The sequence below is a fragment of the Coffea arabica genome, chromosome 11e (assembly GCF_036785885.1).
Source record: "Coffea arabica cultivar ET-39 chromosome 11e, Coffea Arabica ET-39 HiFi, whole genome shotgun sequence".
NCBI lineage: Eukaryota > Viridiplantae > Streptophyta > Magnoliopsida > Gentianales > Rubiaceae > Coffea > Coffea arabica.
This window is the reverse complement of record NC_092331.1, coordinates 45,878,807-45,902,146: the sequence shown is the minus strand read 5'-3', so window position 1 is coordinate 45,902,146 and position 23,340 is coordinate 45,878,807. Positions and strand designations below refer to the sequence as shown.

General features: G+C 39.6%; 19 non-coding genes across 19 annotated transcripts; all 19 read left to right on the top strand.

Annotated features, from left to right (window-relative positions):
- The first annotated feature begins 433 nt into the window (after positions 1-433).
- Positions 434-552, top strand: LOC140030928 (5S ribosomal RNA). Its single transcript, XR_011834847.1, has one exon. It is a non-coding gene; the product is annotated as a 5S ribosomal RNA (ribosomal RNA).
- Positions 553-1,675: 1,123 nt separating this feature from the next.
- On the top strand, positions 1,676-1,794 carry LOC140029343 (5S ribosomal RNA). The gene has a single exon (XR_011833247.1). It is a non-coding gene; the product is annotated as a 5S ribosomal RNA (ribosomal RNA).
- Positions 1,795-2,919: 1,125 nt separating this feature from the next.
- Positions 2,920-3,038, top strand: LOC140030711 (5S ribosomal RNA). Its single transcript, XR_011834630.1, has one exon. It is a non-coding gene; the product is annotated as a 5S ribosomal RNA (ribosomal RNA).
- Positions 3,039-4,162: 1,124 nt separating this feature from the next.
- Positions 4,163-4,281, top strand: LOC140030927 (5S ribosomal RNA). The gene has a single exon (XR_011834846.1). It is a non-coding gene; the product is annotated as a 5S ribosomal RNA (ribosomal RNA).
- A 1,123-nt stretch (positions 4,282-5,404) lies between these two features.
- LOC140029342 (5S ribosomal RNA) lies at positions 5,405-5,523 on the top strand. The gene has a single exon (XR_011833246.1). It is a non-coding gene; the product is annotated as a 5S ribosomal RNA (ribosomal RNA).
- Positions 5,524-6,648: 1,125 nt separating this feature from the next.
- Positions 6,649-6,767, top strand: LOC140030925 (5S ribosomal RNA). Its single transcript, XR_011834844.1, has one exon. It is a non-coding gene; the product is annotated as a 5S ribosomal RNA (ribosomal RNA).
- A 1,123-nt stretch (positions 6,768-7,890) lies between these two features.
- LOC140029341 (5S ribosomal RNA) lies at positions 7,891-8,009 on the top strand. Its single transcript, XR_011833245.1, has one exon. It is a non-coding gene; the product is annotated as a 5S ribosomal RNA (ribosomal RNA).
- A 1,125-nt stretch (positions 8,010-9,134) lies between these two features.
- LOC140029848 (5S ribosomal RNA) lies at positions 9,135-9,253 on the top strand. Its single transcript, XR_011833763.1, has one exon. It is a non-coding gene; the product is annotated as a 5S ribosomal RNA (ribosomal RNA).
- Positions 9,254-10,378: 1,125 nt separating this feature from the next.
- On the top strand, positions 10,379-10,497 carry LOC140029339 (5S ribosomal RNA). The gene has a single exon (XR_011833243.1). It is a non-coding gene; the product is annotated as a 5S ribosomal RNA (ribosomal RNA).
- A 1,125-nt stretch (positions 10,498-11,622) lies between these two features.
- On the top strand, positions 11,623-11,741 carry LOC140029847 (5S ribosomal RNA). Its single transcript, XR_011833762.1, has one exon. It is a non-coding gene; the product is annotated as a 5S ribosomal RNA (ribosomal RNA).
- A 1,125-nt stretch (positions 11,742-12,866) lies between these two features.
- LOC140029802 (5S ribosomal RNA) lies at positions 12,867-12,985 on the top strand. The gene has a single exon (XR_011833716.1). It is a non-coding gene; the product is annotated as a 5S ribosomal RNA (ribosomal RNA).
- Positions 12,986-14,120: 1,135 nt separating this feature from the next.
- On the top strand, positions 14,121-14,239 carry LOC140030735 (5S ribosomal RNA). Its single transcript, XR_011834654.1, has one exon. It is a non-coding gene; the product is annotated as a 5S ribosomal RNA (ribosomal RNA).
- Positions 14,240-15,374: 1,135 nt separating this feature from the next.
- Positions 15,375-15,493, top strand: LOC140029338 (5S ribosomal RNA). The gene has a single exon (XR_011833242.1). It is a non-coding gene; the product is annotated as a 5S ribosomal RNA (ribosomal RNA).
- Positions 15,494-16,618: 1,125 nt separating this feature from the next.
- LOC140030723 (5S ribosomal RNA) lies at positions 16,619-16,737 on the top strand. Its single transcript, XR_011834642.1, has one exon. It is a non-coding gene; the product is annotated as a 5S ribosomal RNA (ribosomal RNA).
- A 1,135-nt stretch (positions 16,738-17,872) lies between these two features.
- LOC140029337 (5S ribosomal RNA) lies at positions 17,873-17,991 on the top strand. The gene has a single exon (XR_011833241.1). It is a non-coding gene; the product is annotated as a 5S ribosomal RNA (ribosomal RNA).
- Positions 17,992-19,126: 1,135 nt separating this feature from the next.
- LOC140029336 (5S ribosomal RNA) lies at positions 19,127-19,245 on the top strand. The gene has a single exon (XR_011833240.1). It is a non-coding gene; the product is annotated as a 5S ribosomal RNA (ribosomal RNA).
- Positions 19,246-20,370: 1,125 nt separating this feature from the next.
- On the top strand, positions 20,371-20,489 carry LOC140031230 (5S ribosomal RNA). The gene has a single exon (XR_011835151.1). It is a non-coding gene; the product is annotated as a 5S ribosomal RNA (ribosomal RNA).
- Positions 20,490-21,614: 1,125 nt separating this feature from the next.
- LOC140029335 (5S ribosomal RNA) lies at positions 21,615-21,733 on the top strand. The gene has a single exon (XR_011833239.1). It is a non-coding gene; the product is annotated as a 5S ribosomal RNA (ribosomal RNA).
- Positions 21,734-22,858: 1,125 nt separating this feature from the next.
- LOC140029334 (5S ribosomal RNA) lies at positions 22,859-22,977 on the top strand. Its single transcript, XR_011833238.1, has one exon. It is a non-coding gene; the product is annotated as a 5S ribosomal RNA (ribosomal RNA).
- Positions 22,978-23,340: the final 363 nt, after the last annotated feature.

Genomic DNA, 23,340 nt, shown 5'->3' with positions numbered 1-23,340 from the left:
GAAATTACAGTGATAAATTAATAAATTAAAATTAAGTTTCGGGTCATTTCGGGTCGACCCGCCGCCCCGTAAACCTGAAATTTTCGGGTTCGGGTCAGCATACCTGACCCGTCACGGGTTGGCGGGTCGGGGTTCGGGTCAACAGATTTTCTGGCGGGTCTGTTGACCCGAACCCGACCCGCCAACCTGATTTGGACCCGAATTGCCACCCCTAACTGCAAGCGTGAAGGATTGATTTCATGATAATTTAGAGTTGCGGGATGAGGGAAAAAAACAGGGTGCAAATCAATAACAAAAAAAAATATAAAGTAAATAAATAAAAGGATAAGAGGAAAATGCTTGAATTGACGCTTAAAATGAATTTCGGTCTAGAAAAGCCACACTGCTTCGCAGGACGGGGTAGTTTAAAAGAATAAAGCGAAAGGAACATGGCGGGTGCGATCATACCAGCATTAATGCACTGGATCCCATCAGAACTCCGAAGTTAAGCGTGCTTGGGCGAGAGTAGTACTAGGATGGGTGACCCCCTGGGAAGTCCTCGTGTTGCACCCCTTTCTTTTTTGTTTCGAAATCCAAATTTCCTATTCGTTCTTTATCCTGTAGTAATTTAGCTCCGTCGGAACGATTGCTTAATATTTTGCTTCTTGTCGAAGCGTGAAGGAGGATCTGAAGGCGCGAGACAAATCAGGAACGGTACGGCTCGATCAAAGCCCGGATCGTCGCTCAAATTTGTCGGCGCAAATGTATCACCGCAACTAGGGGTGGCAATTTTCGACACGACCTGAAAACACGACACGAACCTAACACGAAATTAATGGGTTTGGGTTGAGGTTTCGGGAATTCGGGTTGGACCCGATGAACCCGAAAAGAAAACCGGTCGATTTCGGGTCAACCCGTGGTGACCTGATATGACCCGATATGACCCGTTTACGAATTAAAAATAATTTAATAAACATAAAAATAATTTATCTAACTAAACTAAGTTATTCTTTTTTTCAAAGGCATTAATTACTTAATCCTAAACGAATTTATTTAATTTGTGTGAAGTTGAAATTATTATACTTGGACAAATAATATATTATTTTATTTTTCACTTTTGTATTGTTTTAATTTATTTTATATTTTGCTTGGGATAAAACACTTTTACGGTGTTTAATTTATTTTAGATTTGATTTGGAATCATTTATTTAAATTTTTATTACTTGATTATGTAATTAGTTTTGTGAGAAATTGATTTTATTAGAAATTACAGTGATAAATTAATAAATTAAAATTAAGTTTCGGGTCATTTCGGGTCGACCCGCCGCCCCGTAAACCTGAAATTTTCGGGTTCGGGTCAGCATACCTGACCCGTCACGGGTTGGCGGGTCGGGGTTCGGGTCAACAGATTTTCTGGCGGGTCTGTTGACCCGAACCCGACCCGCCAACCTGATTTGGACCCGAATTGCCACCCCTAACTGCAAGCGTGAAGGATTGATTTCATGATAATTTAGAGTTGCGGGATGAGGGAAAAAAACAGGGTGCAAATCAATAACAAAAAAAAATATAAAGTAAATAAATAAAAGGATAAGAGGAAAATGCTTGAATTGACGCTTAAAATGAATTTCGGTCTAGAAAAGCCACACTGCTTCGCAGGACGGGGTAGTTTAAAAGAATAAAGCGAAAGGAACATGGCGGGTGCGATCATACCAGCACTAATGCACCGGATCCCATCAGAACTCCGAAGTTAAGCGTGCTTGGGCGAGAGTAGTACTAGGATGGGTGACCCCCTGGGAAGTCCTCGTGTTGCACCCCTCTCTTTTTTGTTTCGAAATCCAAATTTCCTATTCGTTCTTTATCCTGTAGTAATTTAGCTCCGTCGGAACGATTGCTTAATAGTTTGCTTCTTGTCGAAGCGTGAAGGAGGATCTGAAGGCGCGAGACAAATCAGGAACGGTACGGCTCGATCAAAGCCCGGATCGTCGCTCAAATTTGTCGGCGCAAATGTATCACCGCAACTAGGGGTGGCAATTTTCGACACGACCTGAAAACAAGACACGAACCTAACACGAAATTAATGGGTTTGGGTTGAGGTTTCGGGAATTCGGGTCAGAATCGGGTTGGACCCGATGAACCCGAAAAGAAAACCGGTCGATTTCGGGTCAACCCGTGGTGACCTGATATGACCCGTTTACGAATTAAAAATAATTTAATAAACATAAAAATAATTTTATCTAACTAAACTAAGTTATTCTTTTTTTCAAAGGCATTAATTACTTAATCCTAAACGAATTTATTTAATTTGTGTGAAGTTGAAATTATTATACTTGGACAAATAATATATTATATTATTTTTCACTTTTGTATTGTTTTAATTTATTTTATATTTTGCTTGGGATAAAACACTTTTACGGTGTTTAATTTATTTTAAATTTGATTTGGAATCATTTATTTAAATTTTTATTACTTGATTATGTAATTAGTTTTGTGAGAAATTGATTTTATTAGAAATTACAGTGATAAATTAATAAATTAAAATTAAGTTTCGCGTCATTTCGGGTCGACCCGCCGCCCCGTAAACCTGAAATTTTCGGGTTCGGGTCAGCATACCTGACCCGTCACGGGTTGGCGGGTCGGGGTTCGGGTCAACAGATTTTCTGGCGGGTCTGTTGACCCGAACCCGACCCGCCAACCTGATTTGGACCCGAATTGCCACCCCTAACTGCAAGCGTGAAGGATTGATTTCATGATAATTTAGAGTTGCGGGATGAGGGAAAAAAACAGGGTGCAAATCAATAACAAAAAAAAATATAAAGTAAATAAATAAAAGAATAAGAGGAAAATGCTTGAATTGACGCTTAAAATGAATTTCGGTCTAGAAAAGCCACACTGCTTCGCAGGACGGGGTAGTTTAAAAGAATAAAGCGAAAGGAACATGGCGGGTGCGATCATACCAGCATTAATGCACCGGATCCCATCAGAACTCCGAAGTTAAGCGTGCTTGGGCGAGAGTAGTACTAGGATGGGTGACCCCCTGGGAAGTCCTCGTGTTGCACCCTTTTCTTTTTTGTTTCGAAATCCAAATTTCCTATTCGTTCTTTATCCTGTAGTAATTTAGCTCCGTCGGAACGATTGCTTAATATTTTGCTTCTTGTCGAAGCGTGAAGGAGGATCTGAAGGCGCGAGACAAATCAGGAACGGTACGGCTCGATCAAAGCCCGGATCGTCGCTCAAATTTGTCGGCGCAAATGTATCACCGCAACTAGGGGTGGCAATTTTCGACACGACCTGAAAACACGACACGAACCTAACACGAAATTAATGGGTTTGGGTTGAGGTTTCGGGAATTCGGGTCAGAATCGGGTTGGACCCGATGAACCCGAAAAGAAAACCGGTCGATTTCGGGTCAACCCGTGGTGACCTGATATGACCCGTTTACGAATTAAAAATAATTTAATAAACATAAAAATAATTTTATCTAACTAAACTAAGTTATTCTTTTTTTCAAAGGCATTAATTACTTAATCCTAAACGAATTTATTTAATTTGTGTGAATTTGAAATTATTATACTTGGACAAATAATATATTATATTATTTTTCACTTTTGTATTGTTTTAATTTATTTTATATTTTGCTTGGGATAAAACACTTTTACGGTGTTTAATTTATTTTAGATTTGATTTGGAATCATTTATTTAAATTTTTATTACTTGATTATGTAATTAGTTTTGTGAGAAATTGATTTTATTAGAAATTACAGTGATAAATTAATAAATTAAAATTAAGTTTCGGGTCATTTCGGGTCGACCCGCCGCCCCGTAAACCTGAAATTTTCGGGTTCGGGTCAGCATACCTGACCCGTCACGGGTTGGCGGGTCGGGGTTCGGGTCAACAGAATTTCTGGCGGGTCTGTTGACCCGAACCCGACCCGCCAACCTGATTTGGACCCGAATTGCCACCCCTAACTGCAAGCGTGAAGGATTGATTTCATGATAATTTAGAGTTGCGGGATGAGGGAAAAAAACAGGGTGCAAATCAATAACAAAAAAAATATAAAGTAAATAAATAAAAGGATAAGAGGAAAATGCTTGAATTGACGCTTAAAATGAATTTCGGTCTAGAAAAGCCACACTGCTTCGCAGGACGGGGTAGTTTAAAAGAATAAAGCGAAAGGAACATGGCGGGTGCGATCATACCAGCATTAATGCACTGGATCCCATCAGAACTCCGAAGTTAAGCGTGCTTGGGCGAGAGTAGTACTAGGATGGGTGACCCCCTGGGAAGTCCTCGTGTTGCACCCCTTTCTTTTTTGTTTCGAAATCAAAATTTCCTATTCGTTCTTTATCCTGTAGTAATTTAGCTCCGTCGGAACGATTGCTTAATATTTTGCTTCTTGTCGAAGCGTGAAGGAGGATCTGAAGGCGCGAGACAAATCAGGAACGGTACGGCTCGATCAAAGCCCGGATCGTCGCTCAAATTTGTCGGCGCAAATGTATCACCGCAACTAGGGGTGGCAATTTTCGACACGACCTGAAAACACGACACGAACCTAACACGAAATTAATGGGTTTGGGTTGAGGTTTCGGGAATTCGGGTTGGACCCGATGAACCCGAAAAGAAAACCGGTCGATTTCGGGTCAACCCGTGGTGACCTGATATGACCCGATATGACCCGTTTACGAATTAAAAATAATTTAATAAACATAAAAATAATTTATCTAACTAAACTAAGTTATTCTTTTTTTCAAAGGCATTAATTACTTAATCCTAAACGAATTTATTTAATTTGTGTGAAGTTGAAATTATTATACTTGGACAAATAATATATTATATTATTTTTCACTTTTGTATTGTTTTAATTTATTTTATATTTTGCTTGGGATAAAACACTTTTACGGTGTTTAATTTATTTTAGATTTGATTTGGAATCATTTATTTAAATTTTTATTACTTGATTATGTAATTAGTTTTGTGAGAAATTGATTTTATCAGAAATTACAGTGATAAATTAATAAATTAAAATTAAGTTTCGGGTCATTTCGGGTCGACCCGCCGCCCCGTAAACCTGAAATTTTCGGGTTCGGGTCAGCATACCTGACCCGTCACGGGTTGGCGGGTCGGGGTTCGGGTCAACAGATTTTCTGGCGGGTCTGTTGACCCGAACCCGACCCGCCAACCTGATTTGGACCCGAATTGCCACCCCTAACTGCAAGCGTGAAGGATTGATTTCATGATAATTTAGAGTTGCGGGATGAGGGAAAAAAACAGGGTGCAAATCAATAACAAAAAAAAATATAAAGTAAATAAATAAAAGGATAAGAGGAAAATGCTTGAATTGACGCTTAAAATGAATTTCGGTCTAGAAAAGCCACACTGCTTCGCAGGACGGGGTAGTTTAAAAGAATAAAGCGAAAGGAACATGGCGGGTGCGATCATACCAGCACTAATGCACCGGATCCCATCAGAACTCCGAAGTTAAGCGTGCTTGGGCGAGAGTAGTACTAGGATGGGTGACCCCCTGGGAAGTCCTCGTGTTGCACCCCTCTCTTTTTTGTTTCGAAATCCAAATTTCCTATTCGTTCTTTATCCTGTAGTAATTTAGCTCCGTCGGAACGATTGCTTAATAGTTTGCTTCTTGTCGAAGCGTGAAGGAGGATCTGAAGGCGCGAGACAAATCAGGAACGGTACGGCTCGATCAAAGCCCGGATCGTCGCTCAAATTTGTCGGCGCAAATGTATCACCGCAACTAGGGGTGGCAATTTTCGACACGACCTGAAAACACGACACGAACCTAACACGAAATTAATGGGTTTGGGTTGAGGTTTCGGGAATTCGGGTCAGAATCGGGTTGGACCCGATGAACCCGAAAAGAAAACCGGTCGATTTCGGGTCAACCCGTGGTGACCTGATATGACCCGTTTACGAATTAAAAATAATTTAATAAACATAAAAATAATTTTATCTAACTAAACTAAGTTATTCTTTTTTTCAAAGGCATTAATTACTTAATCCTAAACGAATTTATTTAATTTGTGTGAAGTTGAAATTATTATACTTGGACAAATAATATATTATATTATTTTTCACTTTTGTATTGTTTTAATTTATTTTATATTTTGCTTGGGATAAAACACTTTTACGGTGTTTAATTTATTTTAGATTTGATTTGGAATCATTTATTTAAATTTTTATTACTTGATTATGTAATTAGTTTTGTGAGAAATTGATTTTATTAGAAATTACAGTGATAAATTAATAAATTAAAATTAAGTTTCGGGTCATTTCGGGTCGACCCGCCGCCCCGTAAACCTGAAATTTTCGGGTTCGGGTCAGCATACCTGACCCGTCACGGGTTGGCGGGTCGGGGTTCGGGTCAACAGAATTTCTGGCGGGTCTGTTGACCCGAACCCGACCCGCCAACCTGATTTGGACCCGAATTGCCACCCCTAACTGCAAGCGTGAAGGATTGATTTCATGATAATTTAGAGTTGCGGGATGAGGGAAAAAAACAGGGTGCAAATCAATAACAAAAAAAAATATAAAGTAAATAAATAAAAGGATAAGAGGAAAATGCTTGAATTGACGCTTAAAATGAATTTCGGTCTAGAAAAGCCACACTGCTTCGCAGGACGGGGTAGTTTAAAAGAATAAAGCGAAAGGAACATGGCGGGTGCGATCATACCAGCATTAATGCACTGGATCCCATCAGAACTCCGAAGTTAAGCGTGCTTGGGCGAGAGTAGTACTAGGATGGGTGACCCCCTGGGAAGTCCTCGTGTTGCACCCCTTTCTTTTTTGTTTCGAAATCAAAATTTCCTATTCGTTCTTTATCCTGTAGTAATTTAGCTCCGTCGGAACGATTGCTTAATATTTTGCTTCTTGTCGAAGCGTGAAGGAGGATCTGAAGGCGCGAGACAAATCAGGAACGGTACGGCTCGATCAAAGCCCGGATCGTCGCTCAAATTTGTCGGCGCAAATGTATCACCGCAACTAGGGGTGGCAATTTTCGACACGACCTGAAAACACGACACGAACCTAACACGAAATTAATGGGTTTGGGTTGAGGTTTCGGGAATTCGGGTTGGACCCGATGAACCCGAAAAGAAAACCGGTCGATTTCGGGTCAACCCGTGGTGACCTGATATGACCCGATATGACCCGTTTACGAATTAAAAATAATTTAATAAACATAAAAATAATTTATCTAACTAAACTAAGTTATTCTTTTTTTCAAAGGCATTAATTACTTAATCCTAAACGAATTTATTTAATTTGTGTGAAGTTGAAATTATTATACTTGGACAAATAATATATTATATTATTTTTCACTTTTGTATTGTTTTAATTTATTTTATATTTTGCTTGGGATAAAACACTTTTACGGTGTTTAATTTATTTTAGATTTGATTTGGAATCATTTATTTAAATTTTTATTACTTGATTATGTAATTAGTTTTGTGAGAAATTGATTTTATCAGAAATTACAGTGATAAATTAATAAATTAAAATTAAGTTTCGGGTCATTTCGGGTCGACCCGCCGCCCCGTAAACCTGAAATTTTCGGGTTCGGGTCAGCATACCTGACCCGTCACGGGTTGGCGGGTCGGGGTTCGGGTCAACAGATTTTCTGGCGGGTCTGTTGACCCGAACCCGACCCGCCAACCTGATTTGGACCCGAATTGCCACCCCTAACTGCAAGCGTGAAGGATTGATTTCATGATAATTTAGAGTTGCGGGATGAGGGAAAAAAACAGGGTGCAAATCAATAACAAAAAAAAATATAAAGTAAATAAATAAAAGGATAAGAGGAAAATGCTTGAATTGACGCTTAAAATGAATTTCGGTCTAGAAAAGCCACACTGCTTCGCAGGACGGGGTAGTTTAAAAGAATAAAGCGAAAGGAACATGGCGGGTGCGATCATACCAGCACTAATGCACCGGATCCCATCAGAACTCCGAAGTTAAGCGTGCTTGGGCGAGAGTAGTACTAGGATGGGTGACCCCCTGGGAAGTCCTCGTGTTGCACCCCTCTCTTTTTTGTTTCGAAATCCAAATTTCCTATTCGTTCTTTATCCTGTAGTAATTTAGCTCCGTCGGAACGATTGCTTAATAGTTTGCTTCTTGTCGAAGCGTGAAGGAGGATCTGAAGGCGCGAGACAAATCAGGAACGGTACGGCTCGATCAAAGCCCGGATCGTCGCTCAAATTTGTCGGCGCAAATGTATCACCGCAACTAGGGGTGGCAATTTTCGACACGACCTGAAAACACGACACGAACCTAACACGAAATTAATGGGTTTGGGTTGAGGTTTCGGGAATTCGGGTCAGAATCGGGTTGGACCCGATGAACCCGAAAAGAAAACCGGTCGATTTCGGGTCAACCCGTGGTGACCTGATATGACCCGTTTACGAATTAAAAATAATTTAATAAACATAAAAATAATTTTATCTAACTAAACTAAGTTATTCTTTTTTTCAAAGGCATTAATTACTTAATCCTAAACGAATTTATTTAATTTGTGTGAAGTTGAAATTATTATACTTGGACAAATAATATATTATATTATTTTTCACTTTTGTATTGTTTTAATTTATTTTATATTTTGCTTGGGATAAAACACTTTTACGGTGTTTAATTTATTTTAGATTTGATTTGAAATCATTTATTTAAATTTTTATTACTTGATTATGTAATTATTTTTGTGAGAAATTGATTTTATTAGAAATTACAGTGATAAATTAATAAATTAAAATTAAGTTTCGGGTCATTTCGGGTCGACCCGCCGCCCCGTAAACCTGAAATTTTCGGGTTCGGGTCAGCATACCTGACCCGTCACGGGTTGGCGGGTCGGGGTTCGGGTCAACAGATTTTCTGGCGGGTCTGTTGACCCGAACCCGACCCGCCAACCTGATTTGGACCCGAATTGCCACCCCTAACTGCAAGCGTGAAGGATTGATTTCATGATAATTTAGAGTTGCGGGATGAGGGAAAAAAACAGGGTGCAAATCAATAACAAAAAAAAATATAAAGTAAATAAATAAAAGGATAAGAGGAAAATGCTTGAATTGACGCTTAAAATGAATTTCGGTCTAGAAAAGCCACACTGCTTCGCAGGACGGGGTAGTTTAAAAGAATAAAGCGAAAGGAACATGGCGGGTGCGATCATACCAGCACTAATGCACCGGATCCCATCAGAACTCCGAAGTTAAGCGTGCTTGGGCGAGAGTAGTACTAGGATGGGTGACCCCCTGGGAAGTCCTCGTGTTGCACTCCTCTCTTTTTTGTTTCGAAATCCAAATTTCCTATTCGTTCTTTATCCCGTAGTAATTTAGCTCCGTCGGAACGATTGCTTAATATTTTGCTTCTTGTTGAAGCGTGAAGGAGGATCTGAAGGCGCGAGACAAATCAGGAACGGTACGGCTCGATCAAAAGCCCGGATCGTCGCTCAAATTTGTCGGCGCAAATGTATCACCGCAACTAGGGGTGGCAATTTTCGACACGACCTGAAAACACGACACGAACCTAACACGAAATTAATAGGTTTGGGTTGAGGTTTCGGGAATTCGGGTTGGACCCGATGAACCCGAAAAGAAAACCGGTCGATTTCGGGTCAACCCGTGGTGACCTGATATGACCCGATATGACCCGTTTACGAATTAAAAATAATTTAATAAACATAAAAATAATTTTATCTAACTAAACTAAGTTATTCTTTTTTTCAAAGGCATTAATTACTTAATCCTAAACGAATTTATTTAATTTGTGTGAAGTTGAAATTATTATACTTGGACAAATAATATATTATATTATTTTTCACTTTTGTATTGTTTTAATTTATTTTATATTTTGCTTGGGATAAAACACTTTTACGGTGTTTAATTTATTTTAGATTTGATTTGGAATCATTTATTTAAATTTTTATTACTTGATTATGTAATTAGTTTTGTGAGAAATTGATTTTATCAGAAATTACAGTGATAAATTAATAAATTAAAATTAAGTTTCGGGTCATTTCGGGTCGACCCGCCGCCCCGTAAACCTGAAATTTTCGGGTTCGGGTCAGCATACCTGACCCGTCACGGGTTGGCGGGTCGGGGTTCGGGTCAACAGATTTTCTGGCGGGTCTGTTGACCCGAACCCGACCCGCCAACCTGATTTGGACCCGAATTGCCACCCCTAACTGCAAGCGTGAAGGATTGATTTCATGATAATTTAGAGTTGCGGGATGAGGGAAAAAAACAGGGTGCAAATCAATAACAAAAAAAAATATAAAGTAAATAAATAAAAGGATAAGAGGAAAATGCTTGAATTGACGCTTAAAATGAATTTCGGTCTAGAAAAGCCACACTGCTTCGCAGGACGGGGTAGTTTAAAAGAATAAAGCGAAAGGAACATGGCGGGTGCGATCATACCAGCACTAATGCACCGGATCCCATCAGAACTCCGAAGTTAAGCGTGCTTGGGCGAGAGTAGTACTAGGATGGGTGACCCCCTGGGAAGTCCTCGTGTTGCACCCCTCTCTTTTTTGTTTCGAAATCCAAATTTCCTATTCGTTCTTTATCCTGTAGTAATTTAGCTCCGTCGGAACGATTGCTTAATAGTTTGCTTCTTGTCGAAGCGTGAAGGAGGATCTGAAGGCGCGAGACAAATCAGGAACGGTACGGCTCGATCAAAGCCCGGATCGTCGCTCAAATTTGTCGGCGCAAATGTATCACCGCAACTAGGGGTGGCAATTTTCGACACGACCTGAAAACACGACACGAACCTAACACGAAATTAATGGGTTTGGGTTGAGGTTTCGGGAATTCGGGTCAGAATCGGGTTGGACCCGATGAACCCGAAAAGAAAACCGGTCGATTTCGGGTCAACCCGTGGTGACCTGATATGACCCGTTTACGAATTAAAAATAATTTAATAAACATAAAAATAATTTTATCTAACTAAACTAAGTTATTCTTTTTTTCAAAGGCATTAATTACTTAATCCTAAACGAATTTATTTAATTTGTGTGAAGTTGAAATTATTATACTTGGACAAATAATATATTATATTATTTTTCACTTTTGTATTGTTTTAATTTATTTTATATTTTGCTTGGGATAAAACACTTTTACGGTGTTTAATTTATTTTAGATTTGATTTGAAATCATTTATTTAAATTTTTATTACTTGATTATGTAATTATTTTTGTGAGAAATTGATTTTATTAGAAATTACAGTGATAAATTAATAAATTAAAATTAAGTTTCGGGTCATTTCGGGTCGACCCGCCGCCCCGTAAACCTGAAATTTTCGGGTTCGGGTCAGCATACCTGACCCGTCACGGGTTGGCGGGTCGGGGTTCGGGTCAACAGATTTTCTGGCGGGTCTGTTGACCCGAACCCGACCCGCCAACCTGATTTGGACCCGAATTGCCACCCCTAACTGCAAGCGTGAAGGATTGATTTCATGATAATTTAGAGTTGCGGGATGAGGGAAAAAAACAGGGTGCAAATCAATAACAAAAAAAAATATAAAGTAAATAAATAAAAGGATAAGAGGAAAATGCTTGAATTGACGCTTAAAATGAATTTCGGTCTAGAAAAGCCACACTGCTTCGCAGGACGGGGTAGTTTAAAAGAATAAAGCGAAAGGAACATGGCGGGTGCGATCATACCAGCACTAATGCACCGGATCCCATCAGAACTCCGAAGTTAAGCGTGCTTGGGCGAGAGTAGTACTAGGATGGGTGACCCCCTGGGAAGTCCTCGTGTTGCACTCCTCTCTTTTTTGTTTCGAAATCCAAATTTCCTATTCGTTCTTTATCCCGTAGTAATTTAGCTCCGTCGGAACGATTGCTTAATATTTTGCTTCTTGTTGAAGCGTGAAGGAGGATCTGAAGGCGCGAGACAAATCAGGAACGGTACGGCTCGATCAAAAGCCCGGATCGTCGCTCAAATTTGTCGGCGCAAATGTATCACCGCAACTAGGGGTGGCAATTTTCGACACGACCTGAAAACACGACACGAACCTAACACGAAATTAATAGGTTTGGGTTGAGGTTTCGGGAATTCGGGTTGGACCCGATGAACCCGAAAAGAAAACCGGTCGATTTCGGGTCAACCCGTGGTGACCTGATATGACCCGATATGACCCGTTTACGAATTAAAAATAATTTAATAAACATAAAAATAATTTTATCTAACTAAACTAAGTTATTCTTTTTTTCAAAGGCATTAATTACTTAATCCTAAACGAATTTATTTAATTTGTGTGAAGTTGAAATTATTATACTTGGACAAATAATATATTATATTATTTTTCACTTTTGTATTGTTTTAATTTATTTTATATTTTGCTTGGGATAAAACACTTTTACGGTGTTTAATTTATTTTAGATTTGATTTGGAATCATTTATTTAAATTTTTATTACTTGATTATGTAATTAGTTTTGTGAGAAATTGATTTTATTAGAAATTACAGTGATAAATTAATAAATTAAAATTAAGTTTCGGGTCATTTCGGGTCGACCCGCCGCCCCGTAAACCTGAAATTTTCGGGTTCGGGTCAGCATACCTGACCCGTCACGGGTTGGCGGGTCGGGGTTCGGGTCAACAGATTTTCTGGCGGGTCTGTTGACCCGAACCCGACCCGCCAACCTGATTTGGACCCGAATTGCCACCCCTAACTGCAAGCGTGAAGGATTGATTTCATGATAATTTAGAGTTGCGGGATGAGGGAAAAAAACAGGGTGCAAATCAATAACAAAAAAAAATATAAAGTAAATAAATAAAAGGATAAGAGGAAAATGCTTGAATTGACGCTTAAAATGAATTTCGGTCTAGAAAAGCCACACTGCTTCGCAGGACGGGGTAGTTTAAAAGAATAAAGCGAAAGGAACATGGCGGGTGCGATCATACCAGCACTAATGCACCGGATCCCATCTGAACTCCGAAGTTAAGCGTGCTTGGGCGAGAGTAGTACTAGGATGGGTGACCCCCTGGGAAGTCCTCGTGTTGCACCCCTCTCTTTTTTGTTTCGAAATCCAAATTTCCTATTCGTTCTTTATCCTGTAGTAATTTAGCTCCGTCGGAACGATTACTTAATATTTTGCTTCTTGTCGAAGCGTGAAGGAGGATCTGAAGGCGCGAGACAAATCAGGAACGGTACGGCTCGATCAAAGCCCGGATCGTCGCTCAAATTTGTCGGCGCAAATGTATCACCGCAACTAGGGGTGGCAATTTTCGACACGACTTGAAAACACGACACGAACCTAACACGAAATTAATGGGTTTGGGTTGAGGTTTCGGGAATTCGGGTCAGAATCGGGTTGGACCCGATGAACCCGAAAAGAAAACCGGTCGATTTCGGGTCAACCAGTGGTGACCTGATATGACCCGATATGACCCGTTTACGAATTAAAAATAATTTAATAAACATAAAAATAATTTTATCTAACTAAACTAAGTTATTCTTTTTTTCAAAGGCATTAATTACTTAATCCTAAACGAATTTATTTAATTTGTGTGAAGTTGAAATTATTATACTTGGACAAATAATATATTATATTATTTTTCACTTTTGTATTGTTTTAATTTATTTTATATTTTGCTTGGGATAAAACACTTTTACGGTGTTTAATTTATTTTAGATTTGATTTGGAATCATTTATTTAAATTTTTATTACTTGATTATGTAATTAGTTTTGTGAGAAATTGATTTTATTAGAAATTACAGTGATAAATTAATAAATTAAAATTAAGTTTCGGGTCATTTCGGGTCGACCCGCCGCCCCGTAAACCTGAAATTTTCGGGTTCGGGTCAGCATACCTGACCCGTCACGGGTTGGCGGGTCGGGGTTCGGGTCAACAGATTTTCTGGCGGGTCTGTTGACCCGAACCCGACCCGCCAACCTGATTTGGACCCGAATTGCCACCCCTAACTGCAAGCGTGAAGGATTGATTTCATGATAATTTAGAGTTGCGGGATGAGGGAAAAAAACAGGGTGCAAATCAATAACAAAAAAAAATATAAAGTAAATAAATAAAAGGATAAGAGGAAAATAATTGAATTGACGCTTAAAATGAATTTCGGTCTAGAAAAGCCACACTGCTTCGCAGGACGGGATAGTTTAAAAGAATAAAGCGAAAGAAACATGGCGGGTGCGATCATACTAGCACTAATGCACCGGATCCCATCAGAACTCCGAAGTTAAGCGTGCTTGGGCGAGAGTAGTACTAGGATGGGTGACCCCCTGGGAAGTCCTCGTGTTGCACCCCTCTCTTTTTTGTTTCGAAATCCAAATTTCCTATTCGTTCTTTATCCTGTAGTAATTTAGCTCCGTCGGAACGATTGCTTAATATTTTGCTTCTTGTCGAAGCGTGAAGGAGGATCTGAAGGCGCGAGACAAATCAGGAACGGTACGGCTCGATCAAAGCCCGGATCGTCGCTCAAATTTGTCGGCGCAAATGTATCACCGCAACTAGGGGTGGCAATTTTCGACACGACCTGAAAACACGACACGAACCTAACACGAAATTAATGGGTTTGGGTTGAGGTTTCGGGAATTCGGGTCAGAATCGGGTTGGACCCGATGAACCCGAAAAGAAAACCGGTCGATTTCGGGTCAACCCGTGGTGACCTGATATGACCCGATATGACCCGTTTACGAATTAAAAATAATTTAATAAACATAAAAATAATTTTATCTAACTAAACTAAGTTATTCTTTTTTTCAAAGGCATTAATTACTTAATCCTAAACGAATTTATTTAATTTGTGTGAAGTTGAAATTATTATACTTGGACAAATAATATATTATATTATTTTTCACTTTTGTATTGTTTTAATTTATTTTATATTTTGCTTGGGATAAAACACTTTTACGGTGTTTAATTTATTTTAGATTTGATTTGGAATCATTTATTTAAATTTTTATTACTTGATTATGTAATTAGTTTTGTGAGAAATTGATTTTATTAGAAATTACAGTGATAAATTAATAAATTAAAATTAAGTTTCGGGTCATTTCGGGTCGACCCGCCGCCCCGTAAACCTGAAATTTTCGGGTTCGGGTCAGCATACCTGACCCGTCACGGGTTGGCGGGTCGGGGTTCGGGTCAACAGAATTTCTGGCGGGTCTGTTGACCCGAACCCGACCCGCCAACCTGATTTGGACCCGAATTGCCACCCCTAACTGCAAGCGTGAAGGATTGATTTCATGATAATTTAGAGTTGCGGGATGAGGGAAAAAAACAGGGTGCAAATCAATAACAAAAAAAAATATAAAGTAAATAAATAAAAGGATAAGAGGAAAATGCTTGAATTGACGCTTAAAATGAATTTCGGTCTAGAAAAGCCACACTGCTTCGCAGGACGGGGTAGTTTAAAAGAATAAAGCGAAAGGAACATGGCGGGTGCGATCATACCAGCACTAATGCACCGGATCCCATCAGAACTCCGAAGTTAAGCGTGCTTGGGCGAGAGTAGTACTAGGATGGGTGACCCCCTGGGAAGTCCTCGTGTTGCACCCCTCTCTTTTTTGTTTCGAAATCCAAATTTCCTATTCGTTCTTTATCCTGTAGTAATTTAGCTCCGTCGGAACGATTGCTTAATAGTTTGCTTCTTGTCGAAGCGTGAAGGAGGATCTGAAGGCGCGAGACAAATCAGGAACGGTACGGCTCGATCAAAGCCCGGATCGTCGCTCAAATTTGTCGGCGCAAATGTATCACCGCAACTAGGGGTGGCAATTTTCGACACGACCTGAAAACACGACACGAACCTAACACGAAATTAATGGGTTTGGGTTGAGGTTTCGGGAATTCGGGTCAGAATCGGGTTGGACCCGATGAACCCGAAAAGAAAACCGGTCGATTTCGGGTCAACCCGTGGTGACCTGATATGACCCGTTTACGAATTAAAAATAATTTAATAAACATAAAAATAATTTTATCTAACTAAACTAAGTTATTCTTTTTTTCAAAGGCATTAATTACTTAATCCTAAACGAATTTATTTAATTTGTGTGAAGTTGAAATTATTATACTTGGACAAATAATATATTATATTATTTTTCACTTTTGTATTGTTTTAATTTATTTTATATTTTGCTTGGGATAAAACACTTTTACGGTGTTTAATTTATTTTAGATTTGATTTGGAATCATTTATTTAAATTTTTATTACTTGATTATGTAATTAGTTTTGTGAGAAATTGATTTTATTAGAAATTACAGTGATAAATTAATAAATTAAAATTAAGTTTCGGGTCATTTCGGGTCGACCCGCCGCCCCGTAAACCTGAAATTTTCGGGTTCGGGTCAGCATACCTGACCCGTCACGGGTTGGCGGGTCGGGGTTCGGGTCAACAGAATTTCTGGCGGGTCTGTTGACCCGAACCCGACCCGCCAACCTGATTTGGACCCGAATTGCCACCCCTAACTGCAAGCGTGAAGGATTGATTTCATGATAATTTAGAGTTGCGGGATGAGGGAAAAAAACAGGGTGCAAATCAATAACAAAAAAAAATATAAAGTAAATAAATAAAAGGATAAGAGGAAAATGCTTGAATTGACGCTTAAAATGAATTTCGGTCTAGAAAAGCCACACTGCTTCGCAGGACGGGGTAGTTTAAAAGAATAAAGCGAAAGGAACATGGCGGGTGCGATCATACCAGCACTAATGCACCGGATCCCATCAGAACTCCGAAGTTAAGCGTGCTTGGGCGAGAGTAGTACTAGGATGGGTGACCCCCTGTGAAGTCCTCGTGTTGCACCCCTCTCTTTTTTGTTTCGAAATCCAAATTTCCTATTCGTTCTTTATCCTGTAGTAATTTAGCTCCGTCGGAACGATTGCTTAATATTTTGCTTCTTGTCGAAGCGTGAAGGAGGATCTGAAGGCGCGAGACAAATCAGGAACGGTACGGCTCGATCAAAGCCCGGATCGTCGCTCAAATTTGTCGGCGCAAATGTATCACCGCAACTAGGGGTGGCAATTTTCGACACGACCTGAAAACACGACACGAACCTAACACGAAATTAATGGGTTTGGGTTGAGGTTTCGGGAATTCGGGTCAGAATCGGGTTGGACCCGATGAACCCGAAAAGAAAACCGGTCGATTTCGGGTCAACCCGTGGTGACCTGATATGACCCGATATGACCCGTTTACGAATTAAAAATAATTTAATAAACATAAAAATAATTTTATCTAACTAAACTAAGTTATTCTTTTTTTCAAAGGCATTAATTACTTAATCCTAAACGAATTTATTTAATTTGTGTGAAGTTGAAATTATTATACTTGGACAAATAATATATTATATTATTTTTCACTTTTGTATTGTTTTAATTTATTTTATATTTTGCTTGGGATAAAACACTTTTACGGTGTTTAATTTATTTTAGATTTGATTTGGAATCATTTATTTAAATTTTTATTACTTGATTATGTAATTAGTTTTGTGAGAAATTGATTTTATTAGAAATTACAGTGATAAATTAATAAATTAAAATTAAGTTTCGGGTCATTTCGGGTCGACCCGCCGCCCCGTAAACCTGAAATTTTCGGGTTCGGGTCAGCATACCTGACCCGTCACGGGTTGGCGGGTCGGGGTTCGGGTCAACAGAATTTCTGGCGGGTCTGTTGACCCGAACCCGACCCGCCAACCTGATTTGGACCCGAATTGCCACCCCTAACTGCAAGCGTGAAGGATTGATTTCATGATAATTTAGAGTTGCGGGATGAGGGAAAAAAACAGGGTGCAAATCAATAACAAAAAAAAATATAAAGTAAATAAATAAAAGGATAAGAGGAAAATGCTTGAATTGACGCTTAAAATGAATTTCGGTCTAGAAAAGCCACACTGCTTCGCAGGACGGGGTAGTTTAAAAGAATAAAGCGAAAGGAACATGGCGGGTGCGATCATACCAGCACTAATGCACCGGATCCCATCAGAACTCCGAAGTTAAGCGTGCTTGGGCGAGAGTAGTACTAGGATGGGTGACCCCCTGGGAAGTCCTCGTGTTGCACCCCTCTCTTTTTTGTTTCGAAATCCAAATTTCCTATTCGTTCTTTATCCTGTAGTAATTTAGCTCCGTCGGAACGATTGCTTAATAGTTTGCTTCTTGTCGAAGCGTGAAGGAGGATCTGAAGGCGCGAGACAAATCAGGAACGGTACGGCTCGATCAAAGCCCGGATCGTCGCTCAAATTTGTCGGCGCAAATGTATCACCGCAACTAGGGGTGGCAATTTTCGACACGACCTGAAAACACGACACGAACCTAACACGAAATTAATGGGTTTGGGTTGAGGTTTCGGGAATTCGGGTCAGAATCGGGTTGGACCCGATGAACCCGAAAAGAAAACCGGTCGATTTCGGGTCAACCCGTGGTGACCTGATATGACCCGATATGACCCGTTTACGAATTAAAAATAATTTAATAAACATAAAAATAATTTTATCTAACTAAACTAAGTTATTCTTTTTTTCAAAGGCATTAATTACTTAATCCTAAACGAATTTATTTAATTTGTGTGAAGTTGAAATTATTATACTTGGACAAATAATATATTATATTATTTTTCACTTTTGTATTGTTTTAATTTATTTTATATTTTGCTTGGGATAAAACACTTTTACGGTGTTTAATTTATTTTAGATTTGATTTGGAATCATTTATTTAAATTTTTATTACTTGATTATGTAATTAGTTTTGTGAGAAATTGATTTTATTAGAAATTACAGTGATAAATTAATAAATTAAAATTAAGTTTCGGGTCATTTCGGGTCGACCCGCCGCCCCGTAAACCTGAAATTTTCGGGTTCGGGTCAGCATACCTGACCCGTCACGGGTTGGCGGGTCGGGGTTCGGGTCAACAGAATTTCTGGCGGGTCTGTTGACCCGAACCCGACCCGCCAACCTGATTTGGACCCGAATTGCCACCCCTAACTGCAAGCGTGAAGGATTGATTTCGTGATAATTTAGAGTTGCGGGATGAGGGAAAAAAACAGGGTGCAAATCAATAACAAAAAAAAATATAAAGTAAATAAATAAAAGGATAAGAGGAAAATGCTTGAATTGACGCTTAAAATGAATTTCGGTCTAGAAAAGCCACACTGCTTCGCAGTACGGGGTAGTTTAAAAGAATAAAGCGAAAGGAACATGGCGGGTGCGATCATACCAGCACTAATGCACCGGATCCCATCAGAACTCCGAAGTTAAGCGTGCTTGGGCGAGAGTAGTACTAGGATGGGTGACCCCCTGGGAAGTCCTCGTGTTGCACCCCTCTCTTTTTTGTTTCGAAATCCAAATTTCCTATTCGTTCTTTATCCTGTAGTAATTTAGCTCCGTCGGAACGATTGCTTAATAGTTTGCTTCTTGTCGAAGCGTGAAGGAGGATCTGAAGGCGCGAGACAAATCAGGAACGGTACGGCTCGATCAAAGCCCGGATCGTCGCTCAAATTTGTCGGCGCAAATGTATCACCGCAACTAGGGGTGGCAATTTTCGACACGACCTGAAAACACGACACGAACCTAACACGAAATTAATGGGTTTGGGTTGAGGTTTCGGGAATTCGGGTCAGAATCGGGTTGGACCCGATGAACCCGAAAAGAAAACCGGTCGATTTCGGGTCAACCCGTGGTGACCTGATATGACCCGTTTACGAATTAAAAATAATTTAATAAACATAAAAATAATTTTATCTAACTAAACTAAGTTATTCTTTTTTTCAAAGGCATTAATTACTTAATCCTAAACGAATTTATTTAATTTGTGTGAAGTTGAAATTATTATACTTGGACAAATAATATATTATATTATTTTTCACTTTTGTATTGTTTTAATTTATTTTATATTTTGCTTGGGATAAAACACTTTTACGGTGTTTAATTTATTTTAGATTTGATTTGGAATCATTTATTTAAATTTTTATTACTTGATTATGTAATTAGTTTTGTGAGAAATTGATTTTATTAGAAATTACAGTGATAAATTAATAAATTAAAATTAAGTTTCGGGTCATTTCGGGTCGACCCGCCGCCCCGTAAACCTGAAATTTTCGGGTTCGGGTCAGCATACCTGACCCGTCACGGGTTGGCGGGTCGGGGTTCGGGTCAACAGAATTTCTGGCGGGTCTGTTGACCCGAACCCGACCCGCCAACCTGATTTGGACCCGAATTGCCACCCCTAACTGCAAGCGTGAAGGATTGATTTCATGATAATTTAGAGTTGCGGGATGAGGGAAAAAAACAGGGTGCAAATCAATAACAAAAAAAAATATAAAGTAAATAAATAAATGGATAAGAGGAAAATGCTTGAATTGACGCTTAAAATGAATTTCGGTCTAGAAAAGCCACACTGCTTCGCAGGACGGGGTAGTTTAAAAGAATAAAGCGAAAGGAACATGGCGGGTGCGATCATACCAGCACTAATGCACCGGATCCCATCAGAATTCCGAAGTTAAGCGTGCTTGGGCGAGAGTAGTACTAGGTTGGGTGACCCCCTGGGAAGTCCTCGTGTTGCACCCCTCTCTTTTTTGTTTCGAAATCCAAATTTCCTATTCGTTCTTTATCCTGTAGTAATTTAGCTCCGTCGGAACGATTGCTTAATAGTTTGCTTCTTGTCGAAGCGTGAAGGAGGATCTGAAGGCGCGAGACAAATCAGGAACGGTACGGCTCGATCAAAGCCCGGATCGTCGCTCAAATTTGTCGGCGCAAATGTATCACCGCAACTAGGGGTGGCAATTTTCGACACGACCTGAAAACACGACACGAACCTAACACGAAATTAATGGGTTTGGGTTGAGGTTTCGGGAATTCGGGTCAGAATCGGGTTGGACCCGATGAACCCGAAAAGAAAACCGGTCGATTTCGGGTCAACCCGTGGTGACCTGATATGACCCGTTTACGAATTAAAAATAATTTAATAAACATAAAAATAATTTTATCTAACTAAACTAAGTTATTCTTTTTTTCAAAGGCATTAATTACTTAATCCTAAACGAATTTATTTAATTTGTGTGAAGTTGAAATTATTATACTTGGACAAATAATATATTATATTATTTTTCACTTTTGTATTGTTTTAATTTATTTTATATTTTGCTTGGGATAAAACACTTTTACGGTGTTTAATTTATTTTAGATTTGATTTGGAATCATTTATTTAAATTTTTATTACTTGATTATGTAATTAGTTTTGTGAGAAATTGATTTTATTAGAAATTACAGTGATAAATTAATAAATTAAAATTAAGTTTCGGGTCATTTCGGGTCGACCCGCCGCCCCGTAAACCTGAAATTTTCGGGTTCGGGTCAGCATACCTGACCCGTCACGGGTTGGCGGGTCGGGGTTCGGGTCAACAGAATTTCTGGCGGGTCTGTTGACCCGAACCCGACCCGCCAACCTGATTTGGACCCGAATTGCCACCCCTAACTGCAAGCGTGAAGGATTGATTTCATGATAATTTAGAGTTGCGGGATGAGGGAAAAAAACAGGGTGCAAATCAATAACAAAAAAAAATATAAAGTAAATAAATAAAAGGATAAGAGGAAAATGCTTGAATTGACGCTTAAAATGAATTTCGGTCTAGAAAAGCCACACTGCTTCGCAGGACGGGGTAGTTTAAAAGAATAAAGCGAAAGGAAAATGGCGGGTGCGATCATACCAGCACTAATGCACCGGATCCCATCAGAACTCCGAAGTTAAGCGTGCTTGGGCGAGAGTAGTACTAGGATGGGTGACCCCCTGGGAAGTCCTCGTGTTGCACCCCTCTCTTTTTTGTTTCGAAATCCAAATTTCCTATTCGTTCTTTATCCTGTAGTAATTTAGCTCCGTCGGAACGATTGCTTAATATTTTGCTTCTTGTCGAAGCGTGAAGGAGGATCTGAAGGCGCGAGACAAATCAGGAACGGTACGGCTCGATCAAAGCCCGGATCGTCGCTCAAATTTGTCGGCGCAAATGTATCACCGCAACTAGGGGTGGCAATTTTCGACACGACCTGAAAACACGACACGAACCTAACACGAAATTAATGGGTTTGGGTTGAGGTTTCGGGAATTCGGGTCAGAATCGGGTTGGACCCGATGAACCCGAAAAGAAAACCGGTCGATTTCGGGTCAACCCGTGGTGACCTGATATGACCCGTTTACGAATTAAAAATAATTTAATAAACATAAAAATAATTTTATCTAACTAAACTAAGTTATTCTTTTTTTCAAAGGCATTAATTACTTAATCCTAAACGAATTTATTTAATTTGTGTGAAGTTGAAATTATTATACTTGGACAAATAATATATTATATTATTTTTCACTTTTGTATTGTTTTAATTTATTTTATATTTTGCTTGGGATAAAACACTTTTACGGTGTTTAATTTATTTTAGATTTGATTTGGAATCATTTATTTAAATTTTTATTACTTGATTATGTAATTAGTTTTGTGAGAAATTGATTTTATTAGAAATTACAGTGATAAATTAATAAATTAAAATTAAGTTTCGGGTCATTTCGGGTCGACCCGCCGCCCCGTAAACCTGAAATTTTCGGGTTCGGGTCAGCATACCTGACCCGTCACGGGTTGGCGGGTCGGGGTTCGGGTCAACAGATTTTCTGGCGGGTCTGTTGACCCGAACCCGACCCGCCAACCTGATTTGGACCCGAATTGCCACCCCTAACTGCAAGCGTGAAGGATTTATTTCATGATAATTTAGAGTTGCGGGATGAGGGAAAAAAACAGGGTGCAAATCAATAACAAAAAAAAATATAAAGTAAATAAATAAAAGGATAAGAGGAAAATGCTTGAATTGATGCTTAAAATGAATTTCGGTCTAGAAAAGCCACACTGCTTCGCAGGACGGGGTAGTTTAAAAGAATAAAGCGAAAGGAACATGGCGGGTGCGATCATACCAGCACTAATGCACCGGATCCCATCAGAACTCCGAAGTTAAGCGTGCTTGGGCGAGAGTAGTACTAGGATGGGTGACCCCCTGGGAAGTCCTCGTGTTGCACCCCTCTCTTTTTTGTTTCGAAATCCAAATTTCCTATTCGTTCTTTATCCTGTAGTAATTTAGCTCCGTCGGAACGATTGCTTAATATTTTGCTTCTTGTCGAAGCGTGAAGGAGGATCTGAAGGCGCGAGACAAATCAGGAACGGTACGGCTCGATCAAAGCCCGGATCGTCGCTCAAATTTGTCGGCGCAAATGTATCACCGCAACTAGGGGTGGCAATTTTCGACACGACCTGAAAACACGACACGAACCTAACACGAAATTAATGGGTTTGGGTTGAGGTTTCGGGAATTCGGGTCAGAATCGGGTTGGACCCGATGAACCCGAAAAGAAAACCGGTCGATTTCGGGTCAACCCGTGGTGACC